Source organism: Eubalaena glacialis, chromosome 6, assembly GCF_028564815.1.
Source record: "Eubalaena glacialis isolate mEubGla1 chromosome 6, mEubGla1.1.hap2.+ XY, whole genome shotgun sequence".
NCBI lineage: Eukaryota > Metazoa > Chordata > Mammalia > Artiodactyla > Balaenidae > Eubalaena > Eubalaena glacialis.
In genome coordinates this window covers 121,487,841-121,498,634 of record NC_083721.1, presented here as the reverse complement: position 1 = coordinate 121,498,634, position 10,794 = coordinate 121,487,841, and positions in this window count along the sequence as shown.

The following is a 10,794-nucleotide window of genomic DNA, read 5'->3' as shown; positions in this document are numbered from 1 at the left end:
CTTGTTGCCTCTGCCGCCGGAGAGGCTCTCCAAACCCCGGCACTCAGGGCTCCAGGGCTTCTGGGACCGTGATGACAGGGCTCGAGAAGAAAGCGCCTCCCTGTAAAACACCCGCAAAACCAGAGCAAAGTCGCAGGAGGCAGCCAACCCAGGAGGGAGCCTGGAGTTAGTTTCTCTTCCCTAAAACCAACCGGAAAACTCTCCCCGAAGTGCATTTTTACTGCGTTCCAAAACCAAAGAGAAAACAGGAAAAAAAAAAAAAAAAAAGTAACTTACCCCGACCTGCCACAATACTACATTCTGAGCGTCCTTTTAACACTTTGATTCTTCCTTTAGTGCTGCAGCCTTTTCCTTCCTCTTGCCAGAAACCAACTTTCAAACTAGCTGCAATGTAAAAATAAAAATAAAAATAAACAAACAAAACTAAATAAAACCGGCTTTTACCCTTCTCACATCTTGCCAGCTAGAATCTGCCTCAAATACTTCTTCATTCTTTCTTTACCAAAATTTCCTAAACACCACCTGGGCAGCTTCACAAGGCTTAAAGTTTGTGTGGTTTGTGTGCGCAAATGTGCTAGTGTGTGTGAGTGTGTGTGTGTGTGCGCGCGCGCGCGGGTGTGAGAGTTAGTTGCTTTTAAAAAGACGTCGTTGTCATTCAGAGTAATAAAAGTGTGGCCCCCATCTTTGGGTGTGAGTTCTTACATGCACCTCTCATTCCAGTTAACTTTCTTCGAGCTGAGAAAAGTTGCTAGCTTACTTTCGGGAGACTTTGCTCGTTATTCATCTGTTTAGTCGCCTCAGAGGCACAAAAGCGGATCCGCGGCGTTATGAAAAATGGCCTGGGCGCGGAGAATGTCACAGTGGTCGGCGCATTATTTTAGCCTTCTTAAAAAAAAAAAAAAAAAACTCAGGGAAAGTTTGCTTTTGATGAATTCAATAAAAGCGAAACTGCAACGGAAGAGATTTTCAGCTAAAATCATACAGCATGGGGCAGAGCTCAAAACAGCCAGATGGCCAAAGGTAGAGAGACCCTCTCGGTTTCAAAACCCAGATCTGGAATTCCGCCGGCTGGACTTCTTAGTTTATTTAATCCCGCGTGTATCTTTATTTTTTTTCAATTGATTTCCCCCGCTCTTTTTTCCACCTCTCTTTTGGTTCCCCACCCCAGAGCTGCTGGTGAGACCCTGTCTTGGGATTTGCAGAAGTCACTTTGCAATTTCCCCTTTGATAATAGAGTTAAACTTTCCAGCGCGCGCAGTCTAGGGAGAAGCTAACTCGGAAGGCGGTAGGCCCGCTTGTTGTGGCCCATCATCAGGTTCTTGATTCAAATGCCGCGGCCTTTGACAGCTAAGGCCTTTGAATATAAGGACAAATATTCATCCCACCCCGCCTGACCACCCCTCACCCCGAACCCCACAATCGTGGAATATCAGAAGAGTTTGGCTCATTCCTCAGCTTTGTGCCCTCATGGATCCCTCCCTTGCGATCCCAACCCACAGGGAGTTACTTAGAGTCCCAGTAGATTTCTCAAAGATTCCCTAAAATATCCTCAGGCATCAAAGAGGAACAGACTGGAGTGACCACAGTGGCTCCTTCCCGACTTGGAATGGGACTTGTGAAATTAATATACATCCTATTTGAACCTTGTTCTTGAAGTCAGATGTTGGCTAAGCAGAGAAATGGGGGGGGTGCAGTAAAAACGGATGATAGGACTTAACACCTGGGACTCTTCCTCTTGAGATGGGAGGTGGCGTCGGAAGGCATCCAGGACCCCATCCCTCGGAGTCAGCCCTGACAGGATTTAGTTTGGTTTGTGAGTTAGGCCACCACCTCGGGGAAGGCCTCCGGATGGACTCTGTCCTAGAATCACTGCAACTCTCTAGGCTGAGGAACTGGCTGTGAAGGGGCAGGTTTTCAGAAGGATTTAGCGAGTTGGGCCTGGCCCATCCTTGTCTAAATCCAAAAGACAACTCCCCAAATTGCAGGGGGTTTGGGGCATGGGTGGGAAAGAGGACAGAGAGATCAGGAAGAGCAAGGATTAGTACTGGAGACTTGACTTCAGCGATCCTGCAGGGGTGGAGAAAGGGGAGGCACTATCTGAACTGCCCCAGCCTCCCCAGAGCCGAAGGGGAGAAGCAGCTCAGGCAAGGAGAACAGTGGGCCCTTCGGGGGCTCGCTGCTCCTAGTATCTGCTGTGCCACTTCCTAGCTGAGGGATCCTAATTAACGTCCCAGCTCTCTGTTTCCTCATCTCTAAAATGGACATAAATGTAGAATTCGTTTCAAATGAGGGTTTTGGTTCATTCGTTTTATATGGGACTGTGAATGCAAAGCGCTTAGAGAAAGAGCACAATAAACATTTACTAGTGTGTTGTCAGTGTTACTTCCGCTGTTGTTTTTATTATAGGCTGACGTAGGCGTTGCGGTGACAATACCTTGAAGCATAGGCTCCAAACAAGCGGGTCTCTGGACCCACGTTCTCACTCTCTAGGCTCTAGAGATCCAGACTCAGGCCCCTGGAACCCTACAGAAATCTCGACAGTCCTGGGATCGGGCCAGCTCTCCCCCCACCCGAGTCGATCTCCCTCCTTTCCTTGCGCGGAGCTGCAGAACCCCAGGTATCTCTGGGAAGGCCTGGAGCATTCCCAACCCTGCTCTCTCAACAGTGCCCGCACTCTAGAAAAAGCCTCCAGCTTTTCCAGAACTGGGTTGGAAAAGGCCTTTTGGAAAAGACAAGGCGCTCACTTTTCTTTTGGAAGCAACGGGAATCAGCTGGGGAAGGGGAACGGCAGAAAGACTCGGGGGTGACTGAGAGGGTCAGGCCAGCGCACCCTGCTCACTCCAAGTTCACACCTCGGAGCTTCCCGCTCAAGTATTTTTCGCAGAGGATGCTGGGAGGAGACCTCTGCCTTCTCCCCAGCAGACCTAAGGGGCGGAGGGGGGGGAGGGGTGCGGTCGGCCCCAGAATGGAAGCTGAAGCCCCCAACTGCCCTAGGACCCTGCAGGAAAGAGGCACAGCAACAGATCGGAATCCAAGGTACAACTCTCAAATACACTGTCATAATCAATGTCCCCATCTTGTGGGACAACCGAGCTAAAAATCCACAAGCCATGAGGCTGGCTCACGTCAGCCAGCGTTATGGGGCACGTAGATAACAAGCCCTTTTACCTCCGCTTGGAGTTCCCCACTCAACTGTGATGTTTGAAGTGCACAAAGGTGATGCCTGTTCTCCACCTGGTCTGAAGAGGCAATGAGAACTAGAGTTCCGTCAGTGCTTTGCCTACTTTGGGCATCTCGCATCTCAGACCCAAATTAGAGCACTGCTTAGCATTCAAGTTAAAAGTGGTGCAGGTCCCACACGTCCTCAAGAGAAGGGGGTACCGTAAGTCCAAATCCATCCCAGGGCCTCGGACTCTCGCTCCTGCGGGGGAAGCTGAGTCAAGGGTCCCTGGCTTAGGGCGCAGTGACCTCCCTCCTCTTCACTCCCCCGCTGCTGCCAAGGTTCTTTCCCAGGCAGGAGACAGAGTTTCCAGCCGCGCCTCACGTCGAATACTTACACCCTCAAGAATGGCGGTGGGAGAGAGAGGAATTCCAGGACTGAAGTTTGTGCCTAGGTTGCTCGGAAATAGGGGGAAATTTATTGGCTTTGTCCTTAAGATTTCTGTAGTTTTAACTCAGAAAAACAAGCTGCCTGTGGCCAATAGACGTTTGTAGGGGAGGGAGGTTGGAGCTGATTTTCATAACTGTCCTAACAGACCCCTGACCTTCTGGGCTGAAGATTTCTTATGATCAATGAATAGGCTCTGCTTTGAGCTTTGAAATTCTAATTAAACTACTGGAGACTCTGTCCACTTAAACATGTGTCCCGCTCCAAGGTGATGAATCGTGGTCTGTCCAAGGCACTCGCTTAGCCTCAGCTTTTAGGGCATCCCATTCAGACAACTCCGTTGGGCCAACGTTTGCTTAGGACAAATTCCACCCCCCACTCCCTACCCGGCATCTCTCTCTTTCTCTCCCTCTCTCTCTCTCTGTCTCTCTTAATTCTCACTTGTTCTTGCCTTTCTGGGTTGGGCAAGTATCCATAGAAAGGAACTTGGGCGCGCAGGGTGGATGACTTTCCCGCCCGAGGTGGAGCTCTCACATTAATTGTCCCAATAAATTGAGATATAGTGTGCATAATGCAATGGAACAATATGGTCATAGTTCACGTGTATGACTTAATTAAGCTATTTGCAGCTTGATGCTGCAAGTCAACGGGTGTGCAAGTGGATTAACAATTGCCCGCTCCCTTATCCTCAGGATGGCGCATAATTACTTTACTAGCAGTACATATCAATTTTTGATGATTGCGGAAGCCATGCTAGCTTCACCAAGAAGCCGCTTAATAACTCTCCGTTGTGTATTAAAAAAGTAGTGTTTGGAAATATTTTGAAGCCGCTCCCAACATTTTTATAGGTTCTGATTGTGGCCTTTAATGGGCCGCTGTTTCATTCCTGATGTATATTTTATAAAGGGGCAAAGGCTAAACTCCTAAGTCCCTGCTCTGAGAGGGAATTGGAGTCCCCCACCTGCTCTCCACCCAGTGAAAGCCTCTCGCTTCTGCTCCAAGCCGAGTTGGCTGACTGGTACGTAATGGATCCATATAAAGGCTTGCAGCCAGGGCTGCCACCCTTTTAAATCTTCTCTTTCTGACACCACTTCTCTCTCTCTCTCTCTCTCTCTCTCTCTCTCTCTCACACACACACACACACACACACACAATCTCTTTCTCTTTCTACTAAAAGATAATCCAGGGAATCCAAAAGGACTATGAGGCCCCTCCTTCCAGGACCCTCTTCCCAGCTCCCCAAACACCTCTATGTCCTGAAGGATGCATGTCCCTCATGGGCAAGACTAAGGAAAGCAAGGCGTCTGGTGGCCCAGCAGGGAAGTGTCTACTAACATGGGTTGATAAAATTTGCAACAGGGTTAATAAAATTACCCAACTTGATGACAGAGATATTGACAGTCAGACTTCCCCTGCTCTTTGCCCTTTGTCTGGAGTAAGATGGCGTCAAAGCCCCAGCTCACTTCCATCGTGGCTGGGGATGGTGATGATGATGTGCGTTTGTTCCATGTGATTTACTATTTGAATCTTAAGTCAAGTCTGATCGTTTGACCTCTCTGGATTGAACTAAATTCATCACTTATAATTTTATTTAAAAGCCCTGTGGCCATCAATCATAATGAGAGCATGGGGAGCCAACATTTTCCAGGGAAATGTGTCAACTTCATGGACACATGGCACTTACACCATCCCTTTCCTGTCCTGGACTGAGCAGACACATACCTAGGGTTCCCTCTGAGGACACAAGGTTAACTCAGCTCCTGATGGGTGATGACATTTGAAAAGAGGAGTTCTTTGCTTGCCTAGGACCAAAGCTGAGTGAGATGATGCCAAGATTTAGGCCGAGTTCTATATGAGCTCCCTGCCTTTGGACTCAAGAGATGGTTTACGAAATGTGTGCCCATCCTCAATCCAAAGGAAATTTCAAAACATTCCAAAAATTCCTGTGAAATCAGGATCAGAGTTGATCTCCCTCATTCCTAATAGTGCTGCTGTAAATCACTTTGAAACTGCAGTATATCTCAGCTCTACATCTTTCTGAGTATCCATGTTATTGCCTTCTAGTGAATAAATGTTACAGCAGTCTCATTAAAAATTCTAGGAAGAGTAAAAATTTCCAGTGGTCTTTAGACCCAACTCAACATTAATTCTTAAAACTAAGGTTACAGAGTCCCTATTTTGAAGGTTTCCTGGTTGAGTCTATTTGTTCTTCTACCTGAAGCAGGTGATGTTTCTGCAGAAACATCTGAATGACAGCGGGAGTGAAGGACAAATCTGATAAAGCCTAATAAAGCATGAGCATTGAAATGTCATTAAACTTGCAAAGATGAGACTCAAAATCACCAAAAAGGTAAATGTCTTCATTAGTCTGATCTCTGAAGACTGTCGAACATTTCATTAATTTATAATTTATGATTGTTTGACAAATATTGAAAAGTATGTAAATATGAGCCGGATAATGTCTTTTCTGCGGGAGATGAGGAAATGACCCAAACTGTACGTGCCTGCAAGATTACACACAGGACCCAGCTCTCTGTATCAAACTGTGCCACCCCTTTAGCCAACATATTGTGCAAGTGACAAGTGAAATAGTGCAGATAAACCAATGGTTTAAAACGTAATAAAGACAACAGCCATTTGCATTTTTTACATTTTATTACAAAGGTAATTTACTATGACACATTTCTGAATGTAATTTATGAAAACATGTTAAAGCAATTACATAGTGTATACAGCCCTCAGAGCTACAAAATTCAGATAAATAATAATATTATAGACCTTTAGAGATGTTCACTATTGAAAACATATCCTTTATTTCAAAAATGGGTTGTACAGAAGAATATAATGGCATTAAAATTTAAAATTAAGAATAAAATCTTGAAGAACAATAGAAAGTAAATGAATAATATTCTTTGCCGGAGTTGCAAAATTAAATCTTTACGATGACAATTTGCTTATTTCACAGGGTTTATTATCAACAATTTTTTTTTTCCTTCCTGGATTCAATGTTAAGTGCAAAGTATTAAAGGATTTGGGGGAGGGAGATACCAGAGGAATGTATGTTTCCTCTTTTAAACTTCTCAGCTCATTCCTTTGCCCCATTTCTCTTTTCTGAAGCACAGGATTGTGCCAGCTTTGAAAAGTAAAGAGAAATCCATTCCCTGAAGGTCAGTACTGTCTGAACTGATCCTTCAAGCAGATTTTCTATACCAGCCTGTCATGAGTTATCAAAATGGGAGAGGATTCCATGGGGGACAGGAGGAGGAAAGTTTACATAATAGAGCAGGAAATAAAAATGAGAAATGTTTCATTTCAGCTCCCACTTCCCAGACATTAATTTATTTCATAATAACCTCGTATTATGCTTTAAATCTGGGAGTGCAGGATTAGATCCTTAAGATTCAGCCTCCAACTATTCTTATCAACTTTTTTGGGGGGGGGGGAAATCTTCCTTCCTTTTGTATTTATAGGTAAAATGCTTTTCAATTGCTTTAGCTTTAAACGTCAATCATAAAAGCAAGCCTGAAATGGGGCCTTTTCCTGCCTGTGGGGGGCATGCCCTGGGTTTATTCCCCAAACTTGAGACTATCTGCAAGGCCTGTTGTACGTTTGCTTGAAAGATCCCTAGGGAGTGTTAGCTGCTGTGACAGACTTACAGCCACAATTTCCCTCCCAGCCATATTAAATCTCTCAAGAAACAAACAAACAAAAACAACAACAACAAAAACACCTTATCACAACTAAATCAGAATTTATGGGGCATTGGAAGCATATAATAATTGTGCCGAGTCCTCTTTTTCAGCTGGAAAACCTAGCAGCCCACAATAACCGGCCTTCAAAATTTCCCCCATGCCTCCCGGTTCGAGCACCCAACACCCCACCCCCCAAGTGGATGCACAGGCACTGGGCCCCTTGAAGCACCCCCATAGAGTGTTGTCCAGTTACCAAACGTGGACCATCGCCTGAATGTGGCCACCTTTCTCCAGAGCAGTGGGCAAGTGAGTCCGGGTATAGTGACCTGGACTCCCGAACTCCCTGCCCACGAACTTCTGCTCTGCCCCGCCCCCCGCTATACTGAGCAGGCAGCTGACCGTCATTCCACCTTCAGGCGAAGCTGGCGCCGGGGATGCTTCTCCCGCCAAACATCCCTCAGGTTGACGTCGCTGACGGACAGACCAGCAGCTGAGCGGACTTTAGCTTCAGGACCCATCCCTCACCCCTACCGTACCCTTTCAGCGCCTTGGGTCGCCCTTGTACCCTGCTTTAGATCTGATTCTCACTTTGACGCCAGGAATTGCCCCCACCAGCCGTCCCTAGCCCAGCCAAGGCTGGGGCCTAAGCCTGTTAGTCCCTGGCTCGAGCCGGGTCTCGGCACCTTCTCCTTGCCTCCAGAGCCGGACTGGGCCAAGTAGGTAGGCTGTGGGTTTGTTTTCACCAAGGTTAAGTCAGTCCTCGGTTCCAGCCTTTGTCTCTCTTGGAATGTTTAGGGGCTGCATATGCTTTTGTGTTGCAAACAGCAAGCGGGGTCCCCAGGAGTCCCTGACCCCATGCCTTGGCGGGAGCACGGTTTCCCTGGACGACTGTGGTTGGCGAGGGGGGAGGGGGCACCGGGTGGTAATCTTGCGCAGGCACGCTGCCACGCACCCCCGAGCCAGCTCAGACGAGCAGCGCCCGCACACACACAAAGAAAAGTTCCTAAAGAAATGAAGAATGAATGAATGAATGAATTGCACTGATGGTGAACTCCCTGAATTCGTGGACTAAAGGAAGGAGGGAAATATAATGAGGGAGGGGATCAATAAAGAGAGGGGGCCAGAGGGAAAAGAAATAATACCTGCTGATGTGTCAACTTCAATGGGCAATCTTATAATAACAAATGAAACAATGAAAGGACTGCATTGTTTCCTATTAAGCGCTCCATCCATGACCCCGTTTATATCTGCAACAGCCATGTTTTGATGACTTGGAGTATATGCAAAAACAAACTTTCCCGCGGTGTTATTTTTTTTTCTCTCCTTCTACTCTGCTTGTCAAGCTTTTCTTTCCAAACAGTCAGATATTTTTTTTTTAAAAAGGCAAAGGAGAAGAAGTGGGAAAGAAACCTCCACCACCATCGCTACCCAAGAAATGATAAATAGCATCGAATAGCTAATCGCTGGAGGGCGCGTTTACCAATTCATAATCATTTATTCTTGGTGATGTATGGCTCTTACTCTTAAATCTGAAAAGCTTCTATTTGAAGGTGTAAATAGCTTTTTTTCTTTCTTGCAGTAAACCTTCCTGCATTAGCAGTGATTGATCTCATGTACAATTCGTCCCAGAGTGCTATTTTACAGGGGGAACACTAGCTTTTGGAGATTAACTGGGGAGTCTATTACATATTAATGAAGCCGGGAGATATACTAACGTTTTGGTAATTTAGTTATTTGTATCTATAGCTATTGTCATTATTTTCTTTTAGACCCCTGCGGTTGTTATCTATCGAATTAAAAAGTGGTCCTCAGAATTATTTTTTTTCCACTGGCAACTAAACGCCATTTAATGTGAAAAACAAATGTTGACTTCTCTCTTGAAAGAAGTGTGTTTCTTGGCAAGACATCAAAGTGTTTTAAACTGTATTAGTGGGTGACGTTAGTTCTCTTACTGGGCAGAGCCTGCGCTAAAGTAATAACTAACAGGAGGAAAAAGAAAAAAGAAGTCTTGGCTTGCTTCTATCTTAGAAAAATTATTCAATCTTCTAGGAGAGAGGGAGAAAGTTAAAACTCTAGGGTGAATGTGTTCCTGGCAAGAGGTTCCCCAAAACATTTGGAAATCCAAACTTAATCAATGTTGGGAGTGGGGTGGGGGAGGAGGAGCACAGGTTGCTCATTGATTTGCAACTTGATAATTAATATCCCACCAAATGAGACATCAACATCATTAATGCCTCTGTATTCCCGGAGACAGACTTAGTGAATTGCAATCCCGAATAAAAGCCACGTTCGACAAAGAGGTTGCTTCATGGCCCGGGATTAAATGGCCCTATTTCTCTGTTTTCTTGTAGGATTTTTATGGGGAGGGAGATTTCCTAAAATGCTCTGGCTTCCCACAGAAGATCTGTGGGATTGTCTGCGGGCAGGAAGTCTCTCCTGACACCCCGCAATTTCCCAGGTTCTGTGGAGGACGTAGGACCGCTGCCGATTGCGGGAGTAGGGATAGGAGAGGAGAAAAGGGGTTGCGAAAGGCTTTGGTTCGAAGGTGGATCGCCCTTTTCTACTTCCGGGAACTGCCTGCTGAGTTCAGGACAGGCCAGGAAGCGGCATAACATCCCCGAGGGACACATCTGCCCCTGGGTCCTGACCATGTGAATCTCAGCTCCTTGGCCCTTCGGATCGCCTACCCAGGCCCGGTGCGTCTCCCCTCCTCCAAAAGGGAGTCCCCTCTACATTCCCCTCCCACAGCCTGTTACCACCCTTCTCCCAGAAGCCCCGATCTGGAGCCCCAGATGACTGGGGCCTTCCAGCCCAGCGTTTGCAGTGAGGGCAGCTTCAAGACGCAACAAACTTTCTAGAGCCGCGAAACACTGAAGCGTGATGGCGCCAGTTGGCTGGGGCGCGCCCCTTTTGTTTTCGGGGGGCGATTTATGTTCTTTATAAAAATGCGGTTTGGAAAAATAGAAAGGGCCTTGAAAACGTTGTTACAATGAAAAAGGGACAAATTAGAAGACATTTTCCGTGATCAAAGGCGAGAGGGAGAGCGCGCATGGGCATTCACAAAGCTTGACTTATTCACTCCCCTCCTTTGCAAGCCAGGGCAACAAGCGTGTCCCCCATTGACAAGGCGCCCTATTCAGACTGCAGGTGCGAAGTGGGCCGGAGAGGCCGGCCACATTATGTCAAGGTTGTTGGAGATTAGTGTTCGGCCTTAATAACTAAAGCGCTTGATTTACATTGGAAAAAAGCCCCCTCAGCCGTGAAAACAAAATCGTTGAACGCGTGATCATTGCGAGGGCGGCTGATATCCTAATACTCGAATTGTTCTCTGCTGGGCCCAGGCGCGCCCTGGCCTCCTCAGGAAGGACAAAGCCTGGGTTGCTGGCCTTGGACCAGGTCTCCAATCACACACCCTGTCCGGGTTCTGGAGAAATGGTGATGGGTAGAAGTTTTACAGGGGCCTGAGGAAGACAGACTGGGAGCTTCCCTGGGAGT